The 20,285-nt window shown below is 37.1% G+C and overlaps 1 protein-coding gene across 3 annotated transcripts in view; it reads left to right on the top strand.

Annotated features, from left to right (window-relative positions):
- The window catches only part of LOC123678984 (neuroligin-1-like), a 260,712-nt gene that overhangs the window by 135,790 nt on the left and 104,637 nt on the right, over positions 1–20,285 (top strand). For all 3 annotated transcript variants that reach the window (XM_045616289.1, XM_045616290.1, XM_045616288.1), the window contains one exon: positions 5,334–5,382. The gene's annotated coding sequence lies outside the window, so the exon portion shown is untranslated. The remainder of the gene's footprint in view (positions 1–5,333; positions 5,383–20,285) is intronic.

Raw genomic sequence — 20,285 nt, 5'->3', positions numbered from 1 at the left:
CATTTTCATTGAAATTAATGAAATATTCCCATAAATATAATTTAGTGATTTTTGCGTTGAAAACTGTTGGTTGGCAGAACTGATTTCTTTAAGGCAAATTGATGAATTGACAGATAAAGCCGTGGCGGAAAGTTCGGAGTACCAACATAGAATAATAAAATATAACCATGAAAACTGTGCGTTTCTGACATATTCTCGCACGATTTCGTTCTACAAGATGTGGAAGAATGAACGGAATAACCACAGAATTAGAGAAAATTCTAGAATAGCACTGATGTCAGTTCAGAAGTTTTTACATGCCTGATCAATAACTGTGGAATTAATTTCACTGATTGATGGAGTGAATTATCGAATCTTAATCTCAATTATATTATGTGGTCTATCTGATTCGATTGTTATCCACTTCAGTTTTGTGAAAAAAATCGAATTGAGAATTTGATTTGAATATAATTTTATTTGTAAAGTCCGATACCATCAATTCATTCAAAAACGTAACATAACTGACATATAATAATTCATTGTTTGAGTTCAGAGTTTTCAAATGAATATCGAAATGAACCATTTTATTGATGCTTCATGTACTGACACCAAATTTCAGCAATATGATGAATAAAAACAATGACAACTCTTCAAAAAGATTTAATTCAGCATACTGCGATTAGCCCTTGTTTTATTCTACATCGAACCACTAAATTCAAATTCAATCGAATCTGTATTTTCGGTTGTTGCAAATAAATCCTTTTAGTATGTTCTGAATCAATAGCTACAAATATATCCCTGCTAATCTGTTCGAGGAAAATCGTGTTAAGTATTTCCGGATGCCCCGTAAAACCAATAGAGATCAGTATTTATTTCGAACGACCTGCTACAGTGACAACATAAAATCAGCTAATAGGTTCCCGTGAAATAGCAGTAAATTTAACACCCCAACAAGATCACACATTCCCACTACTCTTGCATTCTACACAATGCGCAAAACAAGGCGATAACTTTTTCAACATTGCTGCATAACTGAATGATGCAGGTCTCCATCGTGCAATCTCGTCTTGTGGTCTATTATTCGATTTAGCACCCAAAAACGATTTGTTGATCTCTCTAAAATAGTCGAATTGACTCGTTAAATATATAATATGAAATAAAGGAACCCCTACTGTATCAATCAATTTAGGTTATGGGCCCAGACACTCAGTAGTGTTTCTCTATTAATAAAATCTAAGTGATTTGAGAAAATAAAGAAAAGCTAAACGTTCTACATCCGGCATCTTCCACAAAATTGGGAACAAGAACTGAAACGAGTGCTCAAATAACAAAGAGATATTGTAAATGAACAGCTAGAAAAATATTTCTAATGATCTACATGAAGAGAAAGGTGCGAAGGATTCCAAATTGCTTAATAAGAATAATATAAATTAACGATATATATCATTATAAACAATCGGAAAAAAATGATATGTTCAACTCGGCAACAAACTAGATTGACTACCTTGGCTGAATTCCTAGCTGAGCGTAGCGAGTCTATGAACTATAAACCGCAGCAGTCAATCTACTACTGTACTGCCTAGTAAAACAAATGACTATTTACTGGTTAGGCCGGAAATTACCGAGTGAAGTGTTTTAATTTCAACATCCGATACAGTGACAAAACAAAATTAACTAGTACGTCCCCATGAAGCTGCGATAAATTCAACTGCCCAACAAGAACACACATTCGTACAACTCTTGCATCCCATACACACAATGCGGAAAACAAGGCGATAACTTTTTCAACAGGACTGCATAACTGAATGATGCAGGCCCTCCACAGGGCATCCGGGCAATCTCGTCCTGTGGTCCATTCTCCGTTGCAGCAACAAACAAACGAACGAACAGAGATTTGGCATACGTTTACGTCCTTTCCCTGCCGCGTCGAGGTGAACTCCGAAACTTTTCGCATTAAAACCAAATTGAATACAGTTCTGCTCTAGGAAACTTGTTAATTTCGAGCCGAAACTAGATGTCGACTTCCAATTAATATTTGGAAGATTAGGGCACGGAAGTGCCGCTCTCTGCATGTGAATTTTCATGTGTAAATGTGTTTTAGATTCGGCGTCGTATAATTTCTTCTGCATTTGCAGGATCCTGCTGGATGCGCCATTTATGTGTCCCCTTATTTCCATATAGCTCTACCGTCGAATTAGCATTCCGCGTTGGATAGATCCAACGGGATCTACCCAAAAATTTAATGAAACCAGGAAACATGTTCGTGAGGTTCGAATATGTTCCCGGAATTTTTTTTAGGTGTTATTATTGGGATACTATGTGTATCGATGGTTATTTCTGTTATTCAGTCACCAATTCGATGTTTTTGGGGTGAAATTTCATGAAGTATTGGGAGTTCCAAAATGGTAGTCACGGTGAAAAGACTACTTTTCGGGTTTTGGAGCTCCATAATTTGAAAGAATCTTTTTGAAAATAATACTAAAGTGTTCATGAAGTTGAAATTGTAAACGTAGTTTGTGATTGTTGAGATTTTATGTGATTTGTGTTGCAGATTGTTTAATGTGTCGTTGGCGACCAGCAAAGCACCTGGTTAAAAGATTGATCAATCAATCAATTCATGAAGTATTATAGCTAAATCATAAAGCTATAACAGAATATTATTATTATGATACACATGCATAAAGCTACTAAAGTAGGAAGTAACATTATGTGTAGATACTCATGACAAAACTATAAAAGGAAAGCATCAACAAATTGAAGAAAATTTATATTATAATTCTTCAGAGAAATCCTAGAAAACTATTAAAAATGCTCAATAATGTTCGAGCATTTATCGATATTCAGTAACATTCAGTATTTCTCGAGCCAAATGTCTTAGTTGCGCCCTCTTCAAGGGATCACGGTGCTACGTCCCAAGATCGCTGGTGGACTCATTAGTTGGGCTATCCAACGATCTCTGCCCAAGACACACCCTCTTACACTATCGTGAAGAGGTAACTCTGCGCAAATTCGGGAATTCTACATGAACCCACCGATGCCTTACTAGAGAGTGATTGGAAACCAGCAACGCCACCTCTCGGGCATGCAGAGTCACTACGAAGTCATACAGTTATTTTATTTCTCATATCTCATTAGAATGTTATGAAACTATATGTATGTTACTGTGTATTTGCTTATCTATATTTGGATCTTTGAATGATGTTAAAGTGACGATGTTGACGAACAATGTCGAATTTTAAAGAAAAAAGGTGTTTTCAGTTATTCGGCTCAGGACTTATCGAGTGAAGTGTTTCACTAGACTTTTGTCTTGACTGTTTGAATTTTCGATGATTTTTAAATTATAATAGAATCAAAAATTTTTTTTCTCCATAGAATATCAATGTCAACAACATTAACAGTTTATTTATATCAATTTGATTCCAATAAAAATTAATGAAAGATCCCGCATAGATCTTCTTCATTGTGATTCAAATGCAATTAACTATTAAACGTTAATTCGCATGGTGTGCCATATATGATCATAAACGAAATTACCCTTCATTATAATCGTGCATAAATTTTAACTATTATAGCTGATAACAACCCCCTGTTTATTAGAATCATGGAAATATATGCCCTTATTGAACATAATTGCAGACTTGAATTCATTTCTGAGGTCTCTTTGGGGTTTGAAGGTATTTATTCAACAAGAATGGTAGGCGTTAGTGCACTATTTCAAAAAATTAGTTAGAAGATATGCTAATATAGAATAAAGATTCTCAAACAGATTCATAAGAACCACAGAGAATTTTAAAGCGCAGTGAAAAACTCGATATCAGAGCTATCCAAATGTTAACTTTAATGCAATAATGAACTGGAAAATTTTCTGAGCTCTAATTCCAATACTAGATTTCTTTCTTTGTTACCAAGAAGGCATTGACATGGCAAATCGGATAATCTGGCAGAATGTCTGCTAGGGAACTAATCCGTGAGAAGAAAGAAGAGACGAATGATATAATTGGGTATTATCTAAAGTTCTCTTCTTTAACTCGCATTCTTAAAAATCACACACAGAGCAAACTGAGCTTTTCGAATAAAGAAAATAACTTCATCTGAAACATTTACTCCGATCACTGTATGCGAAACTGGGAAATCCATAGTTTTATGCATCTATTTTCTACGATATGAAACAAATATGCGGAAGAATGTTGATCCTAAACATTTTTTTCGATATTTTCGAAAAATAACTTCATTCCATTCAATAGAATAAGTCAAATCAAAAGAAGAATATTTCAAGCAGAGAATCAGCTACCTGTAGACCTTTATGTCCTCAATAAGAAAAGCTGATCAGAAGAGCTAGTTCCTGAGTTTTACGGCATTCAATGATAAAAGCTACATTTCATATGTAGCGTTCATTTCATATGTAGCTTACTATCATAACTTTTATGTTATATAAAGTAAAAATTTTAATATTATGAAACATGAAAAAAAAATATTGTTACCTGTCAAAAAAAAAAATTTAATCGTGTATAAATTATTGAAGTTTAGAGGTGTCTGGCAGGAGTTAGCAACTGTCATAACTATCCACCATTAGATGACGAGTTTTCTTAAGTTATCCCGGAGAAATTTGAAAAAAATTGATCTTTATATTTTAACGAATTCACGGTACTTTTTAAACACCTTAACCACCTATAATCTGACAAAGTAACCACAACCCAAACACTATAGTCGCTGGTCGTCTTTACTTGTGTAGGGGACATGCACAGAAAAACTTTCAGCTTTCATAAAATGACGAAAGTCTGGCTGTGGTTGGCACTTTCTATACAGTCTTCTACGAATACATTAATTTGTGTTACTTAGTCTTAACATTGAAGGATGATTCATTATTTTTGATTACGTTAAATTCTCCTTACTCATCATGAGAATTTAATAAAATATAATCAAACTCCGAAGTTTTCGCTCGCCCGGACAATCTAAATCATTCACGCTTCCCCGAATAATGTCATAACAATTTTTCTTCGTGATCCATCTTATCCCCTATGATATCCATAGGAGGATCTTAAAAATTGTAATAACCTGCGGGATATTCGGGACGGCCTTTTCAGTCGAAATTTTAATTTCATATCCTCCACTGCCTCTGCTTTAGTCGTTGAAGATTTGTTCTCTGTTCTGGGATTTCTTCCTCTTTATTGAAAATCCGAACAATTGATGAGAGTGAAATTGAATTTGGGGTGTCAACAAAAGAATCCACTGGTTCAAGGTTGGGATATTTCGAAAGCTCACTCGGCTTTTATAATGGGGTCGTCGATTATGTTTGTAAACTTTTGATGTGAAATATGGAGGGTATATAGAGTTGATTCATTCATTTTTTTCAGGTTCCTTCGAATTGATGGTAGATTCTGGATACCCACAACAGCCGTTCAAGTAAGTGAATACATTATGCCTCCAATTCAGTCAGTTCTTCACTCTAATTGAGTGTGAATTGGGATTTCTTTCGAATTGCGATTGTTGAATCATTAAAAGTATTAACTCTAATTTTTCAATTGAATATTTAGTAACTGTTCTTGGATTCCATTTGACTGGAGTCTTCCAATAGGATAAAAATGCAGTTATTCGAAGATTCGTGGTATTTCGTTTGATTTTATACACATATTCAATACATTTCTCAGATCGCAAAGCTTTAATTATCTAACATATGTTAACAACGCTGCCAAATTATGAAAATTCACTCTGAGAGAAATGAATCTATTTGTCCATTTTACAATTAACATTTAACGATTTCTCAATTAACAGAATCAAACTAACAAGCCAGTTGGTTGTCCAGTTATTAGTCCTTTTTGTAATAACTCTACTCTTTTCTCGATTCAAAACCATCTACAATACAAAAAATATGGGTACCAAAGAGAATATCGCTGCTGTAGCGCGAAGCTTTGAACGCCAAAATGTTGATATAGCTCCGTTCTCACTTTGTTGGCCTCTGCCCTTCGACTACGTGGCAAATTTTATTTTGGCTTACTTGCCTTGAAATGTAGTACATGCAAGAAATACAACCCTCCCTTTTTCCGCCACTGTGTTAACTGGACTCCACGTTCGTGCGACTTAATGCCTCTCGATTACTTTAATAGGCCTTTGTTAAATCAACTGTGCGGACATATGCCAACAAACTCTTGAGACATTGGAAGCCAATATTCAAGCCACCATACGGCCAGATTTATTGGAAAAAATTTGGATTGATTGAATGGGCTATGTAACTCTTAGCCGCGGCGGACATATGCCGGAAATCATATTTGAAAAATAAATGCCATGAAATTATCCACCAGACAATGAAAATAAGAAATTAAAAAACACTCTTTATAAAGTACTCATTTGACAAGGTGTCGTTAATGAGTCTTCATCATGTGTAACTTGACAGCGCTGAAGACTACCTTTTGGCATTACTTTCTTGGTGGGTTATATTTGAACTAGATTTCAGGAGTATTGATAATTATATCATAATGAATGTTATTTTGCGGCATGTTTTCTTCAACCTATTGCAGTGGTATAATTAAATTTCTGACTGTTGAAAAACATTTTTACGAAAAAAAACATTTTTGAGAAAATGATTTTTTTATGGATCTCTGTTCTGTTTCTTGTATTCTTCATTATTTTATGACAGTTTTTTCGGAATTTCCTCAATGTACGTCTGAACAAAAAAAATGATGAAACACATTCCTTTTCATATTCATTCCAATCCCAATCATATTCATTCCAATTCCAATCGAACGAATCCAACCGGAAGACAGTTCCTTTCACGAAATATTTTATCCTATCATAGACTAACTCCTTCCGCCAATTTGTTAGAAGAAACACTTCGACCTAGTGGGGCGCATTATCGATCTGAAGGGTAGTTCGAATAACGCGAAACGCTACACTCGTTACAGACTCCCATAGCCGGGGTAGTCCTGGTAAAAGATTGTCACAATAAAGTGTAGAATCGAGGATTCCATAGTCTATCCCATCTTGTTTACGCGATCCCGATGATTTGTTCCACTCCTTGTTTTATCGAATCCAGCCGGAAAATCGGAAAATCCCTCTTTTCCTTAGAAAGTGACTTCGTTTGTTGGGAGAAGAGGAGGGACGGACTGTTGGAGAACAGACGTGAAAATAGTTGGAAGTAACCAGCGCGGGAATGGCATAAAGAGCGGTGGTATGCTGAGTGAATTATGGTTGGGGAGGGGAACTGATGGAGGTTTGAGGCGAAATGATGCTTTTTCCGGTATTTCTCACGTTGAACCGATCAATCGTGAGATCTGTTCTTTTTTTTTTGTGAAGTATCTGGAGTTGAGTTGCATAATATTTACACATCCGCTATATACATACAGGGGTATTCAAGTTGACCATTAGTTAGAATATTTCAGAGGTAGACTCCAGATAAACACTTGAAATTTTATAGTTGAGGTTTGTTCGATGAGATGACTGAATATCTCGGGAAATGTGCATTCACAGACAGAATTATAGATATAGATAAGAAAATAGTTTTCGGCGTGCAGACAAATTTTCAATATACAGGGTGTTTCCTAAACATGCGGCAAAAATTCAGGGGGTTGTTCCTTGGACTATTTTAAGCATGTTTTGTCCTTGGATGATTTTTGAAAAACCTCTTTGTTTCGAAGATACAGGGCGAACAACATTTTTCATATTTTTAAAATTAATAATAGTTTAAATAAAAATGCGTACCGCACTGTGTTTACTAAGTAGGTACAATTTATTTTTAAATATATATTCATATATTCAATATAGACATAGATTCCATCTGACCAAAGAGAAACATATCTCATTTTGTAAACTTATTTTTGAGGTACCAATCAATAAAAACACACCTTCTGCACAATCAATATTAGGCCAATTGAAAAGTCCCCGGTCTGATGCACAGATGGCGGTGCTAATATTGAATCCATATGATTTTTAGTCTTAGTACCAACCTTCAAATGATACGTGTCAGAATTCAACAGCAGTCCGACCATTAGTTTGTGAGATATTGCGTTGTGACTGTAGCTACTTTTGTTATTTGAAAAAAATGAAAAAAAAAATTCGTGTGCTGATAAAAAATTACTTTTTGAAGAAAAAAATACAATCGAAGCAAAATCTTGGCTTGATGAAGATTTGCCGAGATCTGCACCAGGAAAATCAACTATCATTGATTGGTATGCCAAGTTTAAAAGTGGTGAAATGAGCACCGAAGATGCCGAACGCACTAGATGCCCAAAAGAGGCTGTCACCGACGAAAAAATCAAAAAAGTTCACAAAATAATTTTGAATTACCGTAAAGTGAAGTTGATCGAGATAGCAGACATTGTGAAGATATCTTCTGAACGCAAACATTATATCATTCACGAATATTCGTACATGAGAAAGCTGTGTGCAAAATTGGTTCCGCGCGAGCTCACAATGGATCGAAAGCAACTACGTGTTAATGATTCTGAGCAGTGTTTGAAGCTGTTTAAGTGCAATAAACCTGAATTTTTGCATCGGTATGTCACAATGGATGAAACATGTCTTCACCATTTCACTCCGGAGTCCAATCGACAGTCATCTGAGTGGACTGCACACGATGAACCGAATCCAAAGCGAGGAAAAACACTACAGTCAGCTGGTAAGGTTATGGCATCAGTATTTTGGGATGCGCAAGGTATAATATTCATTCATTACCACCAAAGGGGTCAGACCATCAACAGCGATTATTATATAGCGTTATTGGATCGTTTAAAGGATGAAATCGTTAAAAAACGGCCCCATTTGAAGAGAAAAAAGGTGGTGTTTCATCAAGAAAATGCACCGTGTCACATGATAACAATGGCAAAATTGCATGAATTGGGTTTCGAATTGCTTCTGCATCCACCGTATTTGTCAGATCTGGCCCCCAGCGACTTTTTCTGTTCTCAGACCTCAAAAGAATGCTCGCTAGAAAGAAATTTTGCGCCAATGAAGACGTAATCACCGAAACTGAGGCATATTTCGAAGCGAAAGACAAATCGTACTACAAAAATGGTATCGAATAGTTGTAAGATCGCTATAATCGCTGTATCGCCCTCGAAGGCAACTATGTTGATAATAAAATCGAATTTTGCCAAAAAAATGTGTTTTATTACGGCAGACCGGGGACTTTTCAATTGGCCTGTTACTAAATGCAGCACTTGCTCAAGTACTTAATCAAGCAGTTCAAACGATGCAAGTAATTAAATGTCTTCAATTGATTGAGTAACTAGCTTCAGCCACTTGACACCTGTAAATTGGGTATTAATGAGAAGTCAGCTCCATAAAATTTTCCAGCTGACCAGCCATTTGTTCCGCACAGGGATAATTAGAGACAAGTGTGCCTTGGAACTTCACCCTGTATAATAATCCGTCCGATGACTTCTAAGGGTTCCGGCAATACTTATTGGAAGTTAACTGCTCTTCATTAAGTTAATTAGGTTGAAAGTTCCAGAATGGCCGTTTCCATAAGTCAAAGGGAACAAAAGGGAAGGAAATATTATATTGTTCGTGGCGAAAGACCCCAAAGGACCTTTCGGCCGTTCCTTCCAGTTGCGGTTTTTCCAGTGTGCCCTGAAAAATAAAGGAGGGTCGCCACTTTCAAGGGCGTAGGAATGGCAGAACTGGGGGTAATTACTACCACCCCTAAGATTTTCAAAATATGAAAATCAGAGATCTCGTAAGACGAAGAATGAAAATTTCTCCATAAAATGAACCACTAATAATCATTTTACTTTCCTTTGAAATCGACACGTCAGTGACAAATCTGACACCTTTACGATTTATGAATTTATTATCGCTTTCAAGATGAGTACTTATATTACACTACTAACTCGTCTTTGTCCGAGGTTTATTATTTATCTATCAGCTTTCTCAGCATCGCCCCCTATTTATTATTTGCCATCTGTGATTTTTGCATTCATCATCGGTATACACTTACCCGTTGTTTTCGGTTTTTTATGTCATTCTGGTCACAAAATTTCAATATGTAGTAATCAAAGAACTGAACTGAGTAATGCGCTTCGAAAAAGTGTCTGGGCTGTGTTGTATAATTCATTGTGTTTCATTCAAATTGCAGTTTATTTGTGGAGACATCCGTTTTGAATTGACTATATCTACAGGATGTTCTTAAATTGGAGGTACAAATGAAAATGACACATTTCTCGGATCATTAAAAAAAAAAGAGTCCTATAACATGAGTCCGCATACGCTTTGTTTTTGAGATACAGGTGTTAAAGTTCAAGTGTTTCTCTCATAGCACCTTCTCTTCACAAGATATTTAACTTGAATTGGCATAGATATTCCAATTTGAAGTTTCCATCATGTGATTTCCTAATTTCGAATGCAAATCTGCAGGGTGATTTTTTTCTGGAATGGTGCCCGCTTCTTTCCCCCAGAATTATCTTTCTGTGAACCACTGGTAATTTAGAAAAATTTATTATAAAGAAACTCTGTGTACGAAACGTACAGAAAATCCTATTCATATCATAATTTCCCAATAATATTCATACAAATTAATTTCAGAAGGTATTTCATATTTCTCAATCAAACGTAGATTGAAGGATGTGTGTCTTCAATTTGTCTATAAAATCAGCATTTTCATTTCCGTTCGAAGTTCGTTAACCAGAGAAATACCTAGTTACTTTCATATTTCCGGTGAACTGTGGAATTCGTATTGTATCAGTAAATATATTGTCATCATATTTACGCTTGGTCTTGACGTCACTAGAATTATATTATAAATAGTTGTTAGTTTTAGAAATAAAGTGCATTTTACACACGATCTGCCTTTCAGTCATAACCCTTGAGTCCTTAACAAATCCTTTACTTTGAAACTCAAGGTAACGTTGTGACGCTACCCCAACATTGGTCCTTCGAGCCGGATTACAACCCAACATTGGTCCTTCGAGCTAACACAAAAACTACCAGGGACTTTGGAACTTCAACCACTGCACCCCAGAACTACAAGTCATTGGATTTACGACCCATTGGCACCAGGGACTTTGGAACTTCAACCACTGAACCCCAGAACTACCAGTCATTGGATTTACGACCCATTGGCACCAGGGACTTTGGAACTTCAACCACTGCACCCCAGAACTACCAGTCATTGGATTTACGACCCATTGGCACCAGGGACTTTGGAACTTCAACCACTGAACCCCAGAACTACCAGTCATTGGATTTACGACCCATTGGCACCAGGGACTTTGGAACTTCAACCACTGAACCCCAGAACTACCAGTCATTGGATTTACGACCCATTGGCACCAGGGACTTTGGAACTTCAACCACTGAACCCCAGAACTACAAGTCATTGGATTTACGACCCATTGGCACCAACTACCAGGGACTTTGGAACCACAACCACTGCACCCCATAACCAACAATCACCAGTAATTATCTTTCCTATCATATTCCTATCACATTTCATCATTCTTTCGAACCAATCCTTCAATTTTGTTGACAAGCTGTGGAATTAAGACTGCCCTTGAACTTCTGAGCCTGGTTGTTCAGTTTGTCGAACAAAATTCCTTCTTATTCGAACCGATCCTGTTACCTTTTACCTTGTTGACAAGCTGTGGAATTAAGACTGCCCTTGAACTTCTGAGCCTGGTTGTTCAGTTTGTCGAACAAAATTCCTTCTCATTCGAACCGATCCTTTAACCTTATAAATCAAACCTCATATAACTAGACTTGACTAGACTTAGACTACTTACCTAATTCAAAATGGAAAACCTCATCGCAGATCAGATCAAAACGGCAGAAGCCATCGAAAGAATTCTTTATTACTTGAAGAAGGAAGGAGAAAGAAGAAACGAAGAATACTACCAAATGAAAATGGAAATACTGGAGGAAGAATGGAATTACTTCAAGGAAACGCACCAAAATTTAGACGATAATATACCAGAAACTGATGAATACTTCACCAAAAACATATATGGGCAGGCAGAAAAGATATACAATGAAGCATTGTCCCACATTATAAAAATACAGGAAAAACTCCGAGACGACCAAGGAATTACAGAAGAAAAAGAAACGACGAACAGCGATTGCCCAATCATCAAAGAGCAAATCTCAAGAATCGAAATGTTTATGAGACAGCTAGCAAAAATTGAAGACTTGATGGAAAAATCAGATAACATAGCACTTATGAAGATCAAACAACAATCTATTGAAAACATGTGGAATGGTATCATCTCACATGAAATCCAAATAAACGCAATGGATAACAAAGATTCCGAATCATATATGGAACGCGGACTGTTCGATGAAGCAAATGACAAATACGAAGAAATCCAAGTAAAAATCCTAAAAGCAATTCAAATGGGAGAAACAAGAAAATATTCAAGAACAAATTTGTCAGCAGTTTCCACTCCAATACTTACTGTACAATATGACTCATGGCCCAAAACGAATTATAGTTTAGTGGCACAGAACACTCACAAGAATGCACAACTCACGAATTTCTGGAATACTGAAAAAACAGAAAATTCAAATGAAACAACCCACGACGATACCCCAGTCGAAGAATCTTATACTTACACCATTCAGAGAAACGAACACGATTACACTGTGAAAATCCCAAATGAAGACAAGAAATATTCAACTCAGCTTGAAGAATCTCGAACCCAGGCAATGACACGACTACTTCAATTAGAAAATGAGTTGAAAAAGAATGAAAAGCTCAGCATTGTAAACAAGGAATCTATGCAGAAATACATTGACCCAGGCCACATGAAGATTGCAAGTACAAACGATTCAATGCCAAGATATCATATTCCTCATCAGCCTGTAATCAAAGAAGAACGCGATACGACAAAAGTAAGAGTTATATTCGATGCAAGTTCAAAAACCAGTACTGGACTCAGCCTCAATGACATCTTTCACACCGGACCGAAATTGCAGCAAGATCTTATAGATATTCCGATCAGATGGCGAAAACAAAAAATTGCATTGACTACGGACATCGAAAAAATGCCCAGGCAGGTGAAATTAGACAGCGGAAATCAACCATTACACTCAATCCTTTGGAGAAAAAACAAGGACAAGCCTATACAAACTCATGAGTTAACCACAACAGCCTACTGCACAGGACCGACAGCCTTTCAAATTCAGGCGAAAATGCTAATGCAAAAACTACGGAAAAACAAGACCTCATGGTACAAATCAATGTCAGAGCAAATAAGACACATTTGCAGAAACTTCAAGATCGACCTAGGAGAAATTCAAGTGCAACGTTGGATTCATCTAAACCGCTCTCAACATTTGGAATTACACGGATTCTCAGATGCATCCCTAATGTCAAATGTCATACCAGTATACACCAAAACGATGGACTCCAGTGAAAATATACCAAGGCGAATGTTCACATCAAAATCAAGAGTTGCGCCATTAAGAAACACGAAGAAAGTCCCTCAGCTAGAACTCTGCGAATCCCTCCCTTTGGAAAAACCCATCAAGCGCTGTGTTACGGCCCTGAAACACAACAATTCAAAAGAATTCGCCTGGCCCGACTGGGAATTTCTCATATCATGGATAAAAGCTGACGTACGAAAATGGAGAACATTCGTCGCCAACACAGTTCAATGCATCCACGAGCTACTAGGTCAAGTTCACTGGTACTACGTTAAATCGACCGACAATCCTGCAGATCTGATTTCACGTGGATTGAAACCCAGAACAATACCAATGAATGATCTTTGGTGGAATGGACCCGAATGGTTGAAACTTCTAGTTACAACAGAGGATGAACAAGATCTGAACTATCCGAAAACGACTACAAACTAGTAGTCGGATGCACAATAATCTCCATGCATCATCATTATAAATTTCATTTAATATTTAGTATTCTATTATTTAAGGTTAAGAAAGTGACCACGAGACACAGCCCACACGAGCAATGTACCAGTTCATCCTGAAGAAGAAGAGTTGCAGCCAATGTACAGCCAACCCCATGACAGACCGATGAACCCTCACCTGGCTTAGAATAGATAGATAGATATGTTCTTTATTTCAGATTTTAAATTTTCATATACCATTCAGGACGTCATGACTCCAACCACAATACTAAGGCCGCCGGGAATATGTACGAAACGTACAGAAAATCCTATTCATATCATAATTTCCCAATAATATTCATACAAATTAATTTCAGAAGGTATTTCATATTTCTCAATCAAACGTAGATTGAAGGATGTGTGTCTTCAATTTGTCTATAAAATCAGCATTTTCATTTCCGTTCGAAGTTCGTTAACCAGAGAAATACCTAGTTACTTTCATATTTCCGGTGAACTGTGGAATTCGTATTGTATCAGTAAATATATTGTCATCATATTTACGCTTGGTCTTGACGTCACTAGAATTATATTATAAATAGTTGTTAGTTTTAGAAATAAAGTGCATTTTACACACGATCTGCCTTTCAGTCATAACCCTTGAGTCCTTAACAAATCCTTTACTTTGAAACTCAAGGTAACGTTGTGACGCTACCCCAACACTCTGGTTCAGTACTACACTTTCTGGTTTATTTAAGATTTTTCGTATTTGCAATAGATTTCGAGAAAAAGATTCAAACATCTCTTTATAGTAATTCTCAGGAAAATCCAATTTATTATGAGGATCCAGTTAGGTAGCTGTGATAAATATATTGATTATAAGTTTTGGTGCTTATTTACCAACTCTGTAGCGAAGATTGATAAAGATTCGATAAACTGGTGAAGCATCACAAAAAAGTAGGACTACAATAAACATCCTATATCTCGAAAACAAAGCGTTTGTGGGCTCGTGTTTATGGGCCATTTCATTTCAAAATTACCAAGGAATCTCTCATTTTCCTTCGTAAATCCAATTAAGTTTTAATTAAATTTAGATTGAAGTATAAGATAAAAACAATCGAATTGGTAATCAAAAAAAAATATTTCGAGTAATTTGGTTCAAACTTTGTTATGAAATTTCTTCTTCTCACATTATAGATATGAGTAAACGATGTCGTCAAAAAAAATTTTTTTTCGATTACCTCCCCCCAAGAAAAAAAAGATCTACGCCCTTGCGGTCGCCACTTTATCGATCTGACTCCAAGGCTCCAAGAAAGCCGGTGCTAATCATTAACGCATTTCATTCGGACGCCGACACTTCGCCAGCTCGGGATTGAGGAAAGTAACCGGCACTTGGTGTGCTCGGAATGAATGACCAACGAACAGAATAATTATCCGAGATTTGAGAGTGCTTCGGGGTTAGTCGTGGGAATTCGGGGAATTTTGGCGCGGATTCTGATGAGTCGAAGTTTCTAGAATTACCGGCGAAACTTCTCAGACGTCTCGGATGGTGTTTCATTATTCTACTGCTACTGGTGGAAATCATTCTGCGACTAATACCGGCGCTGAGGAATTCTTGCAGGATTGCACGATGCAGAAAGGATCCAGTCGTGGATACGACTGTTCAAACCAAAAATAAATGTTTTGTTATTTCAATGAATACTGGAGTTGAGACTGAACGTTTCACAATTTTATTCGAGTCAGAATAAAAAAAAACAAAGTATATTTCAAATGAGTTTCAATGCGACTCATAGATCTAGAAAGAGATAAAGCTTCATCCCTGTGACTACCAAATTTTATGGGCTCAAAGCAAAAAAAAAATGGGTATTCTACATTATAATCGTCAGATCATTAAGGTCATAACGCTGGAGTTGTGTCATCTTGAAGCAATGAAAAAAAACTGAACTATTAAACTGCAGCAAATTATGTTTTTAGTGAATGAAATAGAAAGTGTATTGAATTTGTATGGTGCAAAATAATTATGATGTTATAATCAACAATGTTCCCTGAGTCTTATCCATTATATTCATTGATTATATATTCGACAACATACCAGCTGACCAAACATGTTCATGGGCAGCTGGCACATTCATGCTTAAAAAATCAACATCCAAATTCATTATGTACGAGAAGACAAAGATTACCGAAGCTAGTGCTCCAACTTAATTTTCGATCAATAAAACTCACATAATTGCTTTCACATAACATATTTAGGGGTAGAGTTAGAATCAAGTCTAAACTGAAGTACATAAATAATTCATGTAGGAAGTTGTCCACTTTTGTCTTCATGGATTAGGCAAATAGTGCAATTAGCCATTAGCTTTCCATAGTCTGACTGTGATGGAATTTGTGGTGTCACAGTCCTGATGCGTGAAATATTCTCATGCTGCAAAATAAAGCTATATGGGGCATATTACAGCTGAAGTGCATTCTTCAGCTGCAGATATGTCTTCAGAAATGGAAGGATACTAACAGTAACAGCAGTATTCATTCTAACATGTGTGAGTTGCGTTCATTTAGAGATCCGTACAAATTCCTTTAGAACCGCACCTTCCATTAATATCACACTCGTGAAAAATATAATAATAATAATGATTGATTTTTCCTACACTGCTATGAAAAGTAGCATACTCTTCATAGCTTACTCAATTTCAAAACTATGTATTGCTCATACTGTGGGAAATATTATTTCTCACGTCACTTTGCCCACAACTCGCTTGGTAGACCAATGAAATTGGGCTTTTAAGTCGTTTCTATGGAAATGCAATAAATTAGCAGATACTGTCAACGAAGGCCATTTTGATTTGAATCAAGTCCATCACTTGAATTATTGAAATTTGTGCAGTTGTAGGAAAAGTATAGTGGGCAACATGTAGAGAATGTCCTTTTCTCGCTCGTGTGTTTGCGGCACTCGCCTTTCAGGCTCGTGCCACAAACTTCCACACTCGCGAGAAAAGTTGAACTTTCCCCATTTGTTGCACAAGCACAATATACTATTATACTATTATTTCCACAGCTGAATGTTGATACAGATAACTACGCAATTTTTTCGGCTAGACTAAAAAATCAACAGGGAGCAAACCACACCTGTCTGAAGTTTCAAAAACAGACTTCCAGATGGAATTAAAGAATTAAATGAACAGATTTCAACAGCTATATAATACTTTGTGACAAAAAAAAAAACAAATGAAATTTTCAACCAAATGTTGCAGGAATGTTCACCTAGTAAAAGGTGGTAATTGATTCAAACAAAGGCATTGACTAATTGCTTAAGTCTTCTCCCCATCAAGTCTCATATTTATGTTCGATAGGAAAAGATCTGAATATCTGGATGCCTCGTAATGTGGGTACGGGCATTATCCAGTTGGAAGCCTGGGTTCTGCAGCTCTTAAAGGAATTCCAGAATTAATTTATCAACATATCGGTAGGAAATCAAATGGCCAACAGACCTATATTTCCATAAAAAGCATCACATACCATAACCCTACATTGTGGTTGACATGTCGCTATTCTCTTTTTTTTTCGTTATTTCTGTGTTTCTCAGGAGTTAATTTTTGCATCAACCAAATGAACGAACCCAAAATGAAATCGACATTTTCAGACTTTCGCAAAAAAATTGTATTAAATATTCAGGTCCAAATGAAGTAATGATGCATACCTGTAGATGGTTTCATTAATAGACAAAACTATTCCATTCATGAGAATGTAATGAGTCCAAAACATTTCAACGTCCTCTCGATATTGTCAATTAAATTAATTCTGTCGGTTCCTTCAACGTTACAAGAACAAAATGAACCCCCGTTAGTTACCCGCTCAATTTAGTTTTCAAGAGGTGAAAATTGAAAGGAGTTACCCTTTTTCTCTCCCAGTGGAATGTTAAATTGAACGAGCAACGTTTCGCCCTCAGTTCCTTATTATCTTCGATGGAAGGGGTCCCGGAAGATATTTCAGAGCCTTAGGTATTACATGGGAGGCATCGAATATTGTTCCTCTAAATTCAATCAGCATTCCGGCCGAAACCCCCAGATGGCAGCACCGGAAATCTCCCGTCTACCCTTTCCGAAATCTCCATAATTAGATAGGACAGTGCATCGGCGGGCCGTTTGTATAACTCGAATTTCCAGACGAAAATAGCTCGGGCACGAAGATTTAAATTATTTACAAGTGCGAAAGCGCCATACACTTGAGCGAAATAACGTATTTTGCCAGTTTGCGGGCTGGGGCTCCGCACGGCCCCGGCCTACGTCGAATAATTTACAGCATCTGGCGAATCTGGAATGTGGAGAGGCCCCCATCTAATTGCGAATCACGTCATGCATGCGAGGCGGGAGCGATTCGGGACGACAATCTTTCAGTACCTACTCGCCGATTTCCGTTCAAAGGTTCCGAAACGGATGGCGAAGTGGGTACTTCAATTTCTGTCGGAGCGCCCTCTTTCGTATTCGGATTACATCGTATAGGTGGAATCGGATAATACTTTCTAGCTATGACGAACAGATATGGAGATGGTTTTCCACTTTTTTTTATCCATATTCTGCTATGGATTTGTATGGAACGTTATGCTATGATTATTCTACATAGGCGTACAACTTTGCTACCGCTGTTTTGTCCGGAATTCGGAGCTTCATTGTGAAAAACTGGTGATACATTCATGATTCAAAGTATTGTCCATCGCTGGCTACTACTTTCTCTCAACTTTCGGGCAGCGTACGAATCTCGCATTGAAAAAACTTGTCATCTTTTAAAGTGATCCACGAATCGATCTAATTCTTCACTTCTTCATAAGACCGGAAGTGCTGGTCAGCCAGGCCATGTGCCATTGAAAGAAACAAGTAATATTCCAAGGAAGCAACGTCTGGACAATAAGGTGGGTGGGGTAGGACTTCCCATTTCAACGTTTCCAAGTATGTCTTGACTGCTTTCGCAACAAGGTGTCGAGCATTGTCATGCTGTAAAATCAATTTATCATGTTTCTCGTTATTTTGCGGTCATATGTCTTTCAATGCTCGGCTCAAATGCATTGATTGCTATCGATAACGATCACCTGTGATTTTTTCAGTCGGTTTTAATAACCGATAATACACTAAGCCGAGATGCACCCACCAAATACTGAGAAAGACCTTGGAACCTTGAATATTTGGTTTGGCGATCGCAGTGAAAGCATGGCCGGGATATCCTCATGATTTGCTGCGCTTGGGATTATAGCAATGAAACCATTTTTCCTCTCCAGTCACAATGTGATGCAGAAATCCCTTCAGTCTTTGCCTTACAAGCAGCTGTTCACAAGCAAACAAACGCCGTTCAACATATATCGGCTTCAACTCGTACGGCACCAAAGTTCCTTGGTTCTGAATCATTGCCATGACTTTCAGGCGTTTATTTGCGTCCCTCCCGATGATCCTGTCAATTCTTGTTTCGTTTGACACGAGTCTTGATCAAGTTATGCCTCCAATTCTCCATCTTCGAAAACCTTCTCTCTTCCACCGCCATGCCATGCTAGTCTTCGACGTCAAAATTACCGTTCTTGAAGCGTTGAAACCACTCGACAGGTTCACTAATAGCGGCCTCACTATAGGTATTTCAGAGCATTCGATGAGCCACATTCGCAGATTTTTTTATATTAAAGCAGAAAATTAAAACCTCCAGCAAATGACGAAAAATTGGCTCGTAAGCTGACATGTTTAATCGAGAATAACTTCATGATGCAAACACAAATCGACCAATATTTCGATGGCGTAATGTTTACAAATACCTTAGCTTATTGTTTGACATCTACGATCTATTTATTTCGGCTACCACTCCGCGACAGCCATCTATTGCAAAACGGCGGAAGCAAAGTTGTACACCTAATATTTCCCAAGATTGCTTTTCTGGACCTTCCTACAAAACATTGCATCCGATCTTCGAAGGAAATTGGTTCCATCGTAAGCCAATTGACAACAACAAATTCTTTGGACCTTCAAGAAGTAGAAACTATAAAGGCTTTCTACATTATTTGCAGTTTCAATAATCGGGATCTTACAGGTGAACACTCAAAATCACAACCCGATGGCATCTGTAATCTCGGGAATTTTGAGTATTTTTTTCCGAGATCCTACTTTATTTTTGTCATTTTCAGGACTCGGTCGACATGAAATGTTGTATAGAGCTCATAATCATTTTATTTGCATCCGCAAATTCTTAACTTGGCCCGATGTGTTGTTACAGAATTCTTGGGTAATTTTTTCTGTTGCAAGAGGTTTTATAATTGTTATTCTTTATAAACGCGCGAAATCTCATACAGAATCATCATAATCTTTTATAAATTTTCATTTCGATCAGTTTTGAAATTAGCAGGTAAACGAATTTTCCAACGTTCATATTTACGGAACACCTATTCGGATTTGAAAGTCAGGACTGTCATTCAAATCGGAATAGTCATAAACATTCTATATAATGCCACAACCAGGGCAGTATTCAATCCATTCAAAATAGTCCATATGGTTTGGGTTTTTATAG

Source organism: Harmonia axyridis, chromosome 4, assembly GCF_914767665.1.
Source record: "Harmonia axyridis chromosome 4, icHarAxyr1.1, whole genome shotgun sequence".
Lineage (NCBI taxonomy): Eukaryota > Metazoa > Arthropoda > Insecta > Coleoptera > Coccinellidae > Harmonia > Harmonia axyridis.
This window is presented reverse-complemented; position numbering and strand designations above follow the sequence as displayed.